The sequence below is a fragment of the Callorhinus ursinus genome, unplaced genomic scaffold (genome assembly GCF_003265705.2).
Source record: "Callorhinus ursinus isolate GAN/ISIS: 27379988/994484 unplaced genomic scaffold, GSC_fseal_2.0 scaffold19, whole genome shotgun sequence".
Classification (NCBI taxonomy): domain Eukaryota; kingdom Metazoa; phylum Chordata; class Mammalia; order Carnivora; family Otariidae; genus Callorhinus; species Callorhinus ursinus.
This window is the reverse complement of record NW_027397081.1, coordinates 6,597,844-6,613,208: the sequence shown is the minus strand read 5'-3', so window position 1 is coordinate 6,613,208 and position 15,365 is coordinate 6,597,844.

Here is a 15,365-nt window from a genome sequence, read left to right as displayed (position 1 = left end):
AGACTGATCAAGAACAAGAAGACGAGAAGGCACAAATTATCAGCTGGAGAATGCAAGAGAAGCTAGTGCTCCCGATGCTACAGACCAAGGGGCAGCAAACCATATGGCCCATGGGCCAAATCATCTACCACCAGTTTTTGTAGAATCTGCAAGCTAAGAATGGTTTTTACATTTTAAAATTGTTGAGGGAAAAAAAATCAAAAGAACAATATTTTGTGACACATGAAAATTATATGAAAGTTCTGTTTTAGTGCCCACAAATAAAGTCTTACTGGAACACAGCCAGGCTACCATTTACATAGTATCTGTGGCTGTTTTCCCACCGCAAGAGCAGTGTTGAGTACTTGTGACAGAGCGCAGAAGGCTCATACAGCCTAAAAGACTTACTATCCAGTCTTTTACAAGAAAAAAGCTTGCCAAGCCCTTCTGTAAGCATTAAGAGGTAACAAAGAAATCTTACTTATTACGTTATGCCAATAGATTCAACAATTTAGGTGAAAAAAACACATTTCTGGAAAAAACACAACTTACCAAAACTGACACAAGAAGAAATAAAACATGTGAATGCCTATTAGAGATATAATTTATATATATTTATAATATATGAATTTATAATTAAAAACTTTCCCCAAAAGGGGATCTTTATTGTTTATTTTACCCTCCACATTTAGGTCTGCAATCCAGCTGGAATTAAAGTTAGTATATGAAACCACTTGAACCTAGAATTTACTTTTGGGGATTGGAAAAGAGTTTTTAAGAAAGACATAAAAAGTATCTATCCTAAGGAATAATACCGAGAAGTTGAACTTTTTCAAGTTAAGAACTTCTGTTCATTAGTGGATTCCTTTAAGAGAAGGAAAAGGCAAGCCACAGATGGGAGAGGATATTTGCAACTCATAACACTGGCAAAATATTCATAACTAAAATACAAAAAGAACTCCTACAAATCAATTTTTTAAATGAACAAAAGAACCGGACAGTCACTTCACAAAAGAAGAGAAGCTGATAGGCATATTAAAACTGCTGACCATCATTATTTATAAGGGAAATGCAAATTAAAACCATAGTAGTAAACATTTGTTGTTTGCAGTTTAACATCTATCCATCCCTCTCCTTCTGGGAGTATCCAATAACCTTTATAATCAAATTTCCTTTATAAAACCACCTCTCCATTCTCAGCTGTGTGGTTTGGGTATGACTCAACCCAACCTTAATTCTAGGGACAGAATTTGATTGAGCCCAGACAATTAACATACCCCATTTTCTGGGCCATGATCTTTGGTATGACCATGACACCTAATCAAGACCAGCGAAACATAATGCTGCAACTTGAAGCTACAGTTTCAAGTAGAAGAAACCTCTTCTTTCTTCAACTACAAATACCAGAGGAGATTTTTTCTTTGTTTCCCTGTAGGAAAGAAAGTGACAATCTAAAATTTTGACTACAGTCAGAAGAGAGCCCAGAGTGTCAAGGTAGGCAGCTCATTGGTGGTGAAGCCAGGTGGAATGAAGGAGATAAAAAAAATTTTTTATGGTGCTACTATTAAGAAGTTGGATCAAGGGGCGCCTGGGTGGCTCAGTCGTTAAGCATCTGCCTTCGGCTCAGGTCGTGATCCTGGGGTCCTGGGATCGAGCCCCACATTGGGCTCCCTGCTCGGCGGGAAGCCTGCCTCTCCCCCTCCCATTCCCCCTGCTTGTGTTCCCTCTCTCACTGTGTCTTTCTCTGTCAAATAAATAAATAAAACCTTTAAAAAAAAAAAAAAAGTTGGATCAAATCTCACCTAAGGCTACCTCTACCCCTCATCCTTCCAGATAAGTCAGCCAACAAATTTCCTCTAGCACACAAGCCACTCTCAGCTGGATTTCCCGTGGCTACAACATGTAGCCCCAAATGATGATACTATTTACTGTATTTTAGTGCTTGCTAACATATCAGAGAACATGCTCAGTGCTTTACATACATGATACGTAAACTTCAAAATGCTCAAGTACTATGACCTCCATTTTACAAATGAGTAAACCAAGATGCAGAGTTGCCGAGTGGTTGGGAAAGTGACCCACAAACATACAGCTAGCTCTTCCCCCATAAAGCCTTTGTCTGAGGAAAGCCTTGCCGAGCAACGAGCAGAAGCTACATCAGCATTTTAACTGCCTAAGCACGGGCTCGGAAGCTGAATCACATCATTTCCTCCAACAAAATGGCTAGGAAGAGCGTAAGAGCATTTTATTATTATTTCAAAGTAAACAGCAAAGAATTAAGTGTTTATCCGAAGGAGGAGGAGGAGGAAGAGGAAGAAGAACAATGATGTGGAGGGGAAGACGAGGAAGAAGAAGGGGAATGGGAGTGTGGGGGAGGGGAGACAAAGAAAAGCATTTGGTAGATATTCTGAGGGAGTTCAAATTTTTCTTTCCTTTTAAACCCTTCAAGATAAAGTTAAAACAGCCCGGGGGACAGAGCAAACTGGAGTGCTTGTCCTGCTTCTGTGGCTCAAGGAGAGGCACAACATACTTCATGAGCCACTCACTGTAAAGGATAGCAATGGCAGACATACATCCGTCATTTGTTTACTGTTCTCTGCAGATCCTTCCAAGCCTGCTCTTAGCACCTGTCTCTAACGTCCCCTGAGCTACTTCCCAAGTGCAGGGGTTCTGACAGAGACCTAGGACAGATTATGCAAAGGCTGCTTCTGTTATGAAGAGACCAAAAAGAAAAAAAAAGGAAAAGAAAGGTCAGCTTTCCTTCAAGATTCCGACAGCAGCAAATGGAGGTAGGATCTGACTGGCTAATTAAAATAGGAAGCCAAGTGATTTGGGGCCTTTGTGTGGGCAGAGTTTTCCCAAGTAGCAAACTGGCATCATTGGGATTTTTTTCAAAATATTTAATTGTTGTGGGTTGTTTTTTTTTTAATTATAAAAAGAATGCTTTTGTTGTGGAAAAAGATTGAAAAAATATAAGCAAGCAATAAAAAGTAAAAACTATGAATTCTTGTATCACTACTTAGAGATAAGTACTGTTATCTCGAGACATTATGTGTACATACTTTTCCTTGTTTACTCACCAAAAAACATGGGAATGATACAACTTTGCAAGCTTTGTATTACTGGGCAGCTTTCATATCAATAGTCTTTTACAACATGATATTAATGGCTAGGTGGTTTGTTACACATCTAATATGGTTATCAATGTTTTAACCAATCCCATTCTATTGTTATTCAGATCATTTCTAAATTTTAAACCTTGCCCAGGCACCGGGACATGCTGGGGATGCCTCGCCTGAAGACCACCCATTTTTTTTTTTTATTTTAAACCTGCCATGTTGAATATTTTATAGTATAATATCTCTACCTTGGTGTATTATTCCCATTGGACAAATGCCTAGAAGTCAAATCTCTGAGTCAAAAATAAACATTTTTAAAGCTTTTGATGTGTATTACTATTTATCCTCCTGAAAAATATACAAATTCACATTTATAGACTCAATCTTGAAGTCTCACCTAGTAGTTCACTTGTTGCCCTAAATACTTCTCAGTATTTACATCAAGGGTCCTCTGTGGTTTGTCTTCTTAAGAGAAGGAGAGGTGGGGTCTATAAGCTCTTTCTTGTTTGAATAATGAACTTGACTGTCAGAACTTACACACGGAGACTATCTCTATATTTCTTCCCTAGAAAGTGGAAACCCACATTTATTGAACACCTATAAGTATGAAATAAAGACATTCTCAATAAATTCTCAGTAGATTCTCAAAAATTTTTGTAAATGAATAAACACATGAACAGAGAACAGCTGAGATTTAACCCAAATCTATCTGCCTCCAAGTCCACTGTTGTCAACCTATTATAGGATGCCAGCCTGACTCATACTGACTGAGTCTCCCTTCCGAGACAGACCTTTGATACACAAAGGGAACGCCACATCTAACTGGACCAATCAGATTCTCTCCTGGGAATACAAACTGTAAATGGGAGAGACCCCAGCCCTCATAGCTGGATGGCATGAATCTCAGGACTCTAGAGAGGTCTTAATGAAGGATAGTCGGAAGAAAGGCAGGCAGGGACAAGGGCTCCCTACCCCCACCTGCCCCAAGAACAAACCACCCTTAAAAGTATTTTACAGCACCCTGGAAGGAGCCCTCCACCCTTTCCCACGTGAACAACTACCTAATAGGTAGATGAGCGCATGGACAAAAACCTGATTTGGTGACAGGTGGATGGGGAGGGTTAATCAGATTAAATAGCCTGCCAACGAGCCCATAAAAACCCCTAGACTTAGAAACTCTGGTGGCAACCCTCTCAGTCCCACCCTCTTTGGGAGCTTTGTGCTATCGCTCAGTAAACTTTGCTGTGTGGCCCACCATTCTTTGTCTGGTCTACCTCTTCACTCTTGGCAGAGGCGTGACCAAGAACCATGGGCACTGAATTCTGCAACAGTCTGAGTCCTGCTGCTGAGATCTCCACAGCGGCCCTAGATCTCCAACTTTTTAGCTTTTCCTTCAGTCTCATGAAACACCTCGGGAATCTTCCATTACTTTTCCTTCTTTTTTGGGGGAGGGGGGGCTTAAGCTAGCCAGCATCTGTTTTTATTGCTTGCAACCAATGAACTTGACATATTACATAGAACCTGGACTGCCACACTACTGCAAGTGATGGCAAGTCCTCAGAGGAAGGAAGATGAACTCCTTCTCACAAAACAGCAGAAGCCCCTGATATGCAGACCTACCTCAGAAAGAGGAACCAGTTGCTGATGGCAGACTGCTGATAGCAAGCTTCCAGATGTCGTTACCAGAAATTCCATGAGAACGTGGGCATAAAACTGCATAAATTTCAGACATCTCAGAGGACTGTGCTTTCATTGTTCTTTTCCCATATGTTACAAAAGAACAATCTGTGTAGCTCTGGATGTGTGGCAAGCTGCAACAGTGGCTAAGTCAATTTTCCTATCAAAAAGCCTGGAGAAAGTTAAACTGTTTCTTTGAAAGGCTGCAGGTAGAGCTCATACCTTCTGGAAACTAATTATGAGAACAAGATGTCCTCAAGTAAACCTGCCAAAAGTGAAAAGCCCTGGGCTATTACTTTTTAATGTTATATGATTTTTTTTTTTTTTAATGGCTGCAAGTTTGTGGAGAATGTGGTTGAAATCTTTGAAAACTGGGGAGGGAAATCAGTTAGACTAAAAGAAAAGAGAAATAAAAAACAAAAGCCTGTCTTTTCTATCAGAGCCATCTTATGAAGTTTCTCCCTTTAAATCATTTCTTGGAGCTCTCTTTTCTCCCAAGTCGAGCCTGCTTCCCAAATTAAGGTTCCAGCTTCTACTCTCCAACCTCTACCCTCTCCCATCCATTATTCACAGTTATGCCAGGCCAATCTTTCAAAAATGCTAATTTTTCAGGACTCTCCCCTATTCAAAAATCTACTGAAGGAAGGCTCAGGGATGCAGTGGGAAATGGCCCCTGCTGCAGAGCCAAGGGCATGGGCCTAAATCCGTGCTTCATCAACCATCAGTTTTTTGAATTTATAGAAGGAAATTAACATCACCTCAGTGTACTCATATGTAAAAATGGGGATAATACATGCCTTGAAGGTTATTACATCATTTGCAAAGTGCATGGCCCTCAAAATCACTAAAGAAATGTTGCCTTGCTTTCCCCTCTCTATTAAGCTTCAAGTCTTACAACCCTATCCAGCACCTCCTCTTCAGGCCCACCTTGCCCTTCATAATCTGACTAGACCCTCCATGTGCAACCATGTATCTGAATAAATTCTGTACATGATTCTGTGCCCCACCTAGGCTCCCAGCCCTCTTCACCCTCATTTCTACCTCCCTCCCTCGGCTCATTCCCCACCCACACCACCCACTGTTCTCTCTGACCGGCAAATCCTTTAAAATCCAGTTGCTCCCTCTCCAGCCTCCTTGGACACAAAGATTTCCCCCATTTTCACAATTATGCAGCGGGTACAAATTTCCAAGGCCACAAACTCAGGTATCCGGGAATGTGATTCTCTTTATTTCTCTGTAATTAAATGTGATTTCTGTTTCAAGCCTCCATACCAACCAGAGGTAGTAATTTAATCCTGGTCCTGTTAGGTTTTTCTTGCTCAAATCAGAGATTTCTCAGTTATTTATGGGTTTTTAGCTTCTTCTTCTGCATAGAGCTGCATCTAAATTCCAGGAAGGCTTATACATAATGCTAGGTTGGGGAATGGGTAAGGAGGACCTTAACACCTTGGTATTGTCCACTCTTGCTTCTGGCACCTGCTGAGAAGTGCACCCTCTCACTGACCCATCATCAGAGTCTTTATTATATTAAATCTGTTTTGGGCTTGAGTTCCCATGTGTCTCTAGTTCTACAGACTAACCCAGCATTGTCCGCTGCATCTTGCTTTCTGTCCACAAAGCCTGGTCAGGTCTGCGGTTCATATTCTCAGCCTCTCTGGGGTGATAGAAAATGGAGTGAGGCTACCTCAGGCCTCTTGTCTAGACATGCCCACAGTCACCTCTTCACTAATGCCCTCCTGCCTTGGAGGCAGGGGAACTTTGTTAAGACTTAGGATTCTCAAGACTCCAAACAGGGAAGCAGGACTCAGCTCCGTCCTCTCAGAGCCTCTGCTCTGTACTGTGATTCTACTGTCCTCACACAGACAGGGCTCAAACCAAGTACAGGGTACATCACCTCTGACTGGATACCTACACTGGTCTCTAATTCTATTTCTTTTCTCATCAAATCTCCTCTCTTCTTCTAGGAGGAATTTCTATCTTTTCAATTGGAAAAAAACTGGTTCTGACAGATTCTCAGTCTTAACAATTCAAAATTCTGTGTCTTAGTTCTTAGGGGTTTTAATTTTGATCTGGGGGAAAAAAGAAAAACACTCGCCTTTTATCTACTGGTTCTTCCATGAATTTTAAAAGTCTGCTATGGAACACAAAAGCTAAATATTGACCCGTCCCTTCCCTGAAGCTGTAAGCCCAGGCTGCCCTAGCTGCCATCTGAAATAAATGGACGGGTTACAGTGCAGAAGAATATATCAGGATCAAAAACACAAAATAAATGAAAGATTTCAGTGCCAAAAAGAAATATATGGAACAAAAAGAACATTGGTTGATATCAAATATCACCCCTACCATCCTGGTCACCTGGTTAATTTCTATAAACCCTTCAGTTCTCTGCTTAGATATCACTTCCTTTGAAAAGCTTTTTCCTGCTTTACCGGCTCCCATTTCAATCCCAAAATTAGGTGAAGGGCTTGTCCCATAAGTCCACAGGCAGAATTCCAAGATGACCTGCAAGGACTCTCTCCTACATATAATTCCCCCTACTGTAAATATGATAGGGTATCACTACTATGATTATATTGCCTTGCATAGCAAAGGGATACTGCCAATGTAATGGAAGTTATGAATTGGTTGACTTTGCGTTAATTAGGATATCATCCATGTCAGCCTGACCTAATCAGACAAACCCTTTAAAAGCACAGTTGGGGCACCTGGGTGGCTCAGTTGGTTAAGGGTCTCACTCTTGATCTCAGTTCAGGTCTTGATCTCAGGGTCATGAGTTCAAGCCCCATGTTGGGCTCCGTCCTGGGTGTGGAACCTACTTTAAAAAAGTAAAAAGTTAAACAAATAAAATATATTTTTTAAAAAAGCAGACTTTTATCTGGCTTGTTGCAAAAGAGGAAGTAAGAAGTTTGAAGCATAAAGGTGTTTTAAGGTGCCATTGCTGGCTTCAAGATGGAAGAGGCCACAAGGAAACGATCTTACAGAGGCCCCTAGGAGAGAAAAGAGAATTACAGCTGACAGCCAGCAGGACATAAGGGACAAGTCCTACAACCTCATGGAAATGAATTCTGCCAACAACCAGTAATCTTGGAAGAGAACCACTAGCTCCACATGAGACACAGTCTGACACCTTAATTTCAGGCAAATAAGACCATACACAAAAGATACAGTGATGCCATGCCCACACTTCTGAACAACAAAAACTGTGAGATAATAAATTTGTGTTTTGTGATGATTTGTTCCACAGTAACATAAAACCACTACCATACCACATGTAATCCCTCAACACATCATGCGATTAACCCTGTTACCAAATAGTATCATAATGGTCTTTAACTTTCTGTCTCCCCCAACAAGACTATGAGATTATGTGGTTCACATTTAGAGTAAAGTATTATTATTTGAGCTACATTAATTAAGAGGATTAAATGAGCAATTATATGTAAAACACTTAGGATAGTGCCTAGCGTAAACATTTTAACTACTAGTATGATTGCCCAACAGGAGCTAACACATAGTAATGAGCTCAACAAGGGTCGGTGGAGTGAAAGACTAGATTCATCTCAAGTGAATTCTCATTGTATTTATAGCTAATACCACAGAATTTCTTAGCACGCATTGGTTTCAGAAAGCAGCAAATAAGTAGAAGAGAAAGTTTGCTATTTCCAAGCAAGGGGAACATTAAAAAAATGAAAGAGAGGTAAGAAAGTGCAAGGCATGAACACAAGACAGTCAATCTATCAGTTTGGCTGAAAAGGTAGGTTCCTAAAGGAAAAATAAAAGACTGAGTTGGGAAAATGTTGGTCATATAATGGAAGACATTCAATGCCACATCCTGAACACTACTTGTTACCACTTAGGGAGTGACACAGGGATGGCTTTTGCACAATGGATTGGCACGGTAAACATAACGTTTTAGGGCAGATAGTAGGTAATAATCTTCAGGATAGCTTGGAGAAAGCAGATTTTGGAGGAGGAGACATTAGTGAAAAAGCCCACCCAGTGTATGGGATATTAGAGCCTGCGCTATCATGGGGGTCAAAGACAGGAAGAATGCAAAAGAGAGGACCGTTGAAAGAGGTATTTTTACAGAAGAAGTAGCTGCCATCATAGCAAGAAATGGTCAAAAACTTATTATTAGCTCTGCAAACATTTATCAAACACCCCTTCTGAACCAACCTTCATGAGTTCAGCATTTAGTGAGAGAGACTGAATTCTGGTCTCAGTGTGAAGTAAGTGTGACACCTCCAAAACTATGAGTTAAATTCAATAGAATGTCCTCCTCTAAAGGCATGGATTCTTAACAACAGAGATAACATATTTCCAGCTTTTAGACTTTTGAACTAAATTGGAATAAAACGAATCTGAATATAACTAGACTTTCCCAGAAACTGTATCTTTTCAATGGCGGTGAGGGGAAGGATAATTCACTGAATCTCAAATCTGACATGTAACACATTTACGACCTGCGGCTGATGGCTGATGATGCTTACTGCACGAGAGGAAGATCCTGGGAGCAAACACACACCACTGCCTGCATACTTGGGCTGCAATCCCCGCCCCCCCCCAGCAGAACCCACCCAGAACTCAGCTGGCTCCTCCCAGCAATAGGAGATAGGAGTTGTCTAAACCAAGGTGAAGATTCTGGGAGCAGAGCAATCCTGTCTCTTGCCCAGGTGGGCAAGGGCGTCTATGGAGGCACATTGGCATTCTCTGCCACATCCCATTTGGAACCTGAAACAAAGGCACATCTTCTGGCATCTGTTCTGAGTCCCTGACCCCAACTAGGATCTCAGCCCCATCAGCACTCAAAGAACCTCAATGGTTCCTTCATTTGGGAAACTGGGGTCAGCTTTGCACTCTTCTCATTTTTTTTTTAAGATTTTACTTATTTATTTATTTGACAGAGAGAGACACAGCGAGAGAGGGAACACAAGCAGGGGGAGTGGGAGAGGGAGAAGCAGGCTTCCCGCTGAGCAGGGAGCCCGATGTGGGGCTCGATCCCAGGACCCCGGGATCACGACCTGAGCCGAAGGCAGATGCTTAACGACTGAGCCACCCAGGCGCCCTGCCCTCTTCTCCTTGAGTCCTGCCCCAAATGCCAGCCAGCCAGTCCTTTATCCCTTCACACACCTTCATTCTCACGCTGCTCTGAGCTTTCTTCACTCCAATTACAGCCTCAACCCTCCCACTCCCTTCCCCCTCTTAACCCTCCCTTCCGTATCCCCCAAGATGCTCAAGCTCTTCACAGAGCACTCCCTCCTTCTCCGTGTTGCCTTGATTAAAGCCTGGCATGTCTGCAGAAGTGCTGCTGTGTCTTCTCACAGGGTCCCTCCCTGAATCCTTTCTTCTCATTCTCCTGAATACCAACATTTACCACCTCTGCTCCTGAACTGTGACCTCATTAAGACATCCTGGCAATAGAACCTCCACCTTCTCCCAAGCTATCAGCTCACATCCTTCTATAACCAGTCTAGACATTGTGATCCATCATGTAAACCACTCTTTGGCTAATACTTAGGATGTTCTGATACTTTTATCCTGCCACCACACCCACCCAGTAATCCCCTGTCCTGGTTCACCCCAGTGTTGGTCTCTTCTGCTACAAAATGAGATGATCATTCCAACCGTGGAAGGGTGGTTAGGCTGCTTGGCAGTTCGTTTTCCTTCTGTAGATGGCCCCTCTTCCAGCTACCATGACAGCTACACTAGAGAGTAGAGTCATATCTTCCCACTGGTCTGTTTCAATGAGACTTCCAGGTCATTAGGAATAGACGCTGCATCCTCAGAGCCTCCCACAGCCTGGTTCACAGTTGCCACTTAAAACATTTTGACTGAATGATTTAGAGAATTTCTAAAGCCTCTTAGGCTCTGAGATTCCATCACTGTGAAGCACTGTTTGTAGGCACTACTTTGCCCCAACCTGGAACTTTTTCTTCCAACCGTGAGCTCTGCATTTTAGAAAAGGCCCTGCCTACAGCAGCAATGTCACTGTAAATGCTCAGAAATTTCAGGGACACTCCAGCTAGGAGGAGATTCTGTCCAGAGTGATATGAGGATGAAATGAGATATGCTTGAGAACAGAAGCACACTCCTGATAAAGAGTATGCTATTTTCCACCCTAAATCTACTAACCCCCACAAATTCCAGAACCAAACCCTTTGCACAAGACACTTCCCTTATTTGCTTCTGTCTGATAAAAGCATTACAGTTTACACCAATTAATGTTGGGCATACCTGTTGAGAAGTAAGCCATATAACATTTAAAATTTTTGTTTAGAGAGAAAAATCTAAAATCTATAGACTCAATATTTCCAATTCCTTACACTGAGAGATAGGGTCATGCTGGTGAAACACATAAGCAAACAAAATATAACTTAGAGTCAAAACACCCGGGTTTGAGTCCTCCCTAGGACTCTCAACAACCCATCTCATCTCTTTAAACTTTGATTTCCCCTCTGTCCAGGGGTGATATTCAAATACTGACCAGCATGGCAGACGCACTGACCAATTTGAACCAACACAGGCTGTCATGCTGGAGCAGGATCCTGGCTCCCTGCTGTGCCAGGCACTGAGCAGTTCGTTATTAAGTCATGGGAAGGATTTGTGTGGGGTGGCGGGGGGAGACCAGAGAAGAGGGATGGGGGCACTTGAGAAGCCCCAGGCAGTGACTATTTATCACAGATTTTGAAATATTTTGATGTTTTAACAAAAAGTATAGTTTCCTTGGTGTGCACCTGCTGAAAATTACCCCTGCTCTGATCCTTCCTAGTCTGGGGACTTTGGATAAGTACTTCATCTTTCTGAGGCTGTTTCATGTGGAAAGGGGGAACTCTGAGAACTCCTTTTAAGGCATCTTGAGAATTAAATGAAATAACATATACAAAAGAAATAAAAAAACCCATTCCTGCTTGAGACACAATATGTGATAACTGAATGAATGAATAAATGAATGTCTGAATGAATAAGTGAAAAGAATAATATCTGTTCTGCCTTCTTCACAATTTTATTTTTTGTTTCTTTGGTAGGTGGTAGGTTTAGCATGCAAGGGAACTTACATATGAGGCTTGTCTTGAGCAGCCCTAAGATGAGAGTAGATCTCCACACCCACCTGCCATAATCTTAGAAGTTTATATAGGGGACTTAACTGGGTTCAGTCTAGTGTACTATCTAGATGTTCCCAACAACACACTGTTCTCTCAAGCCTGTGTCCTTGAAAAGGGCTCGGCTGTAGGAATGGTGGGCTGAACATACATTCCAAAGACAGGGGAGGAGGTAAGAAGCCTCCAAGTATCCAGATCCAGCTCAAGGGTCAACTAATGGTCACATCCTCCAGATGATACCCTCCAACACTTCACCTCTAATGACCAGTTCCCTTGGTCAGCAAGGGGTTTCACTAGCATGGAGGTGGCTCATTTGAGGGCTATCTGGCTACACTGGAGGCAGATACCACAGCAACAATGTAGGTACATGTAGGAGAAAACACAGATTAAGATAATAGTTCCTAAAATAAATATCAATTTTTTTTTCCACTAAGAGCCCTATTATACAAACCTCTGATTTATTAAGTCTTCTAGGCTGGGAGGGTCTAATCACTTAGGGCATTTACTTGTACCCTCCTGTGACTTAAAAGATGATACAAAAACAGACTCATCAGGTAATGAACACACAACATTCTGTTTAGATAATGGTACAGGTGCTTCCTTGCAAGGCAGTGATCCTGTCTAAGCCAACCTATTTAAAGTCCCATATTAGCAAGTAAAAGGTAATATTGCTGAAAAGTAAGGTACCAGAGACTCCTGGGCTGAGCCTGCAGCAGAGACAGGAAACTCATCACCCTATTTAGAGACAAAAACTGGCCCCAGTGTTCCAAAGACCACTGAGGAGAATTAAGCCCTCGCTGCAAGGGTTCTGATATGCCTGTGAGTCAGAGGATGAACATTCCTAGAACCTGGGGCCCACTTCTTGGTCTCTGCTCCAGGGTAGGCAGCTCTGTACCTTTCTTTGGGAAGCTGAAGAGGTGGTTAACAGTAACAGAGCAACGGGACCCAGATCCCATCCCCCAAGCATCTGCTGCAATGCAAAGGTCCCCTGGGGAGGATGAAAACGTATGCAGTACTTTTAGGGTTTTTGCACCTGTTCTCCTTGCCTGGAATACTATTCCCCTAGAATAGCCTTTCTCTGAGACATTTCAGTGTTTAGTAAAGATAGGCTTTGCCAGCTATCATTTAAGACTTATCATCTCACAGAGTTTGTAGAAAGAATAACTTACTTATTAGAAAAAAATGGGCCCTACTTATTATTTGCTATCCCCTGGAAATATGCTGCTATTCCCAGGAGCTGTCCACAATGATTCACAGCAACTCTCACCATATGAACTCATATGAGAGCTCAAACTTGAGAAAAGCAGACAATACCCTCCGGGCCAGGTATCTAAGCTTCCAAGTGCCATTGGATCCACCCATAACACTTAGGAGGCAATGTCTGAGAGCCATTTGTTAGAGCTTGGACACTATGTTTCTTCTCCCAGCCTGTGCACCCAATAACAAGATTAATGGCTCTCTCAAGAGCCAGTAACTAGTGTCTGACTGCCAAGAGATAAAGTGAATGAGTAATCATTAAAATTAGTGGGTCTTCCAGTAGATTGCCATCTAGGGAGCAAGCTCACTGTGCACTTCAGTGTCTCTTACCCTATCATCCAGGTAAATTAAGGTAATTTAACACTACCACATCTAGGAGTTGTCCAGGAATTGAGAAATGGAATTGAAAAGGACTTACATCAAGGAGGACTCATTTTTAGCCATTTTACACATAAGTAAACTGAGACCCACAGAGGCATTATTTGCCTGAGGCCATATGGTTGTTGAGTGGTGGATGAGTTTGCCCTCAGAGAGTCCATACCCTTCCCAGAATGCCCCAACTGTCTCCTACTAGACATCTCAGCAAGCAGATGCAGTCAAGAGGTAATTAAACACACAGAGACTACCTGCTGCTAGGACCAATACTCCATGCAAATAAAGTCCCATATTAGCAAGTAAAAGGTAATATTGCTGAAAAGTAAGGTACCAGAGACTCCTGGGCTGAGCCTGCAGCAGAGACAGGAAACTCATCACCCTATTTAGAGACAAAAACTGGCCCCAGTGTTCCAAAGACCACTGAGGAGAATTAAGCCCTCGCTGCAAGGGTTCTGATATGCCTGTGAGTCAGAGGATGAACATTCCTAGAACCTGGGGCCCACTTCTTGGTCTCTGCTCCAGGGTAGGCAGCTCTGTACCTTCCTTTGGGAAGCTGAAGAGGTGGTTAACAGTAACAGAGCAACGGGACCCAGATCCCATCCCCCAAGCATCTGCTGCAATGCAAAGGTTCCCTGGGAAGGATGAAAACGTATGCAGTACTTTTAGGGTTTTTGCACCTGTTCTCCTTGCCTGGAATACTATTCCCCTAGATATTTTCATGGTTTGCCCATTACTCAATTCAAATCTCTACTCAAATGTCTCTAGATCCCCCTATTTAAAAGAACCGCCCATCACATTCTACATCCTTACTCTCTTTTTTCTTTGTAACAGAATTTCTATGTAACAATATTTTTCTTTGTGATACTATCTAACCTTATTTTATGTTTGTATGTGTGTATTTATTCCCTCCTCCCCCCCACACCGTTGTATAAGCTCACAGAGACTGTTGGTTTTGCCCATGGGTACACAGCCTGTGCCTAGAACCGTGCCTGACATGCAGCGGACATCCAGCAGTGACGTGCTAAGTGAAAGCAAGGCTGGTAGCACCTGTGTCTGTGACTGCACAGGTGGGAGAGGAGAGATGTCACCGAGACCAATGAACAGCAAATGCCTAAAACCAGGAGCCAAAAAACTGCACATTAATTAATACAATCCTCTATGTGAAAGAAGTGTTTGCTATGTTCAGTGTCACAGTGTGAAAACATCTAGGGAGCCAAGCACTCCTTGCCCTGTCACCCCACCGCTCAGTACACAGAGTATCAGCATCATGTCCTAAAAAGAGCATGCAGGAGGGGGAGCCTACTGCAGCTCATCGTAGCAACTTCTCAGCGGTGAAGAGCTAAGAAACAGCTGCTCCGATGTGTTGGCAGGGAGCACTGGACCGAGATGACAGATTCCTGTGAATTGGCCTCTGCCACAAACTCACAACCCTCCAAGTGTGCCCTGTACTCAAGTGTCACCTCACACTGTTTCCCTGCCTCAACGTCACTGCTTCCTCTTCTCCACCAGATGCAGTTGGAGATACTTCCCGACACCACCGTGCCCACACTTAACCTCCACGGGATGTCTTCAACGTTGTATTAGGACACTGAGCTCTTTGTATCACCCTTCAATCATCCAGCACACGATTTACACAGTCCCAGGCACTACCCTACGTACCTGGTACCACATGGATTTATCATAAGTCTAAAAATGGCACCTCAGAGCCCCTCACTTACAAGTATACCTTCTAATATCCTGGAAGGGTCCCTAACATGTGGTCATACGTTTCTGCCATATTTGCACAAGTAAGATACCTTAACCTTAATCAGTTGAAACCACCCTGTCTTCCCACTCTGACCTCCCCTCAGGAGATGCA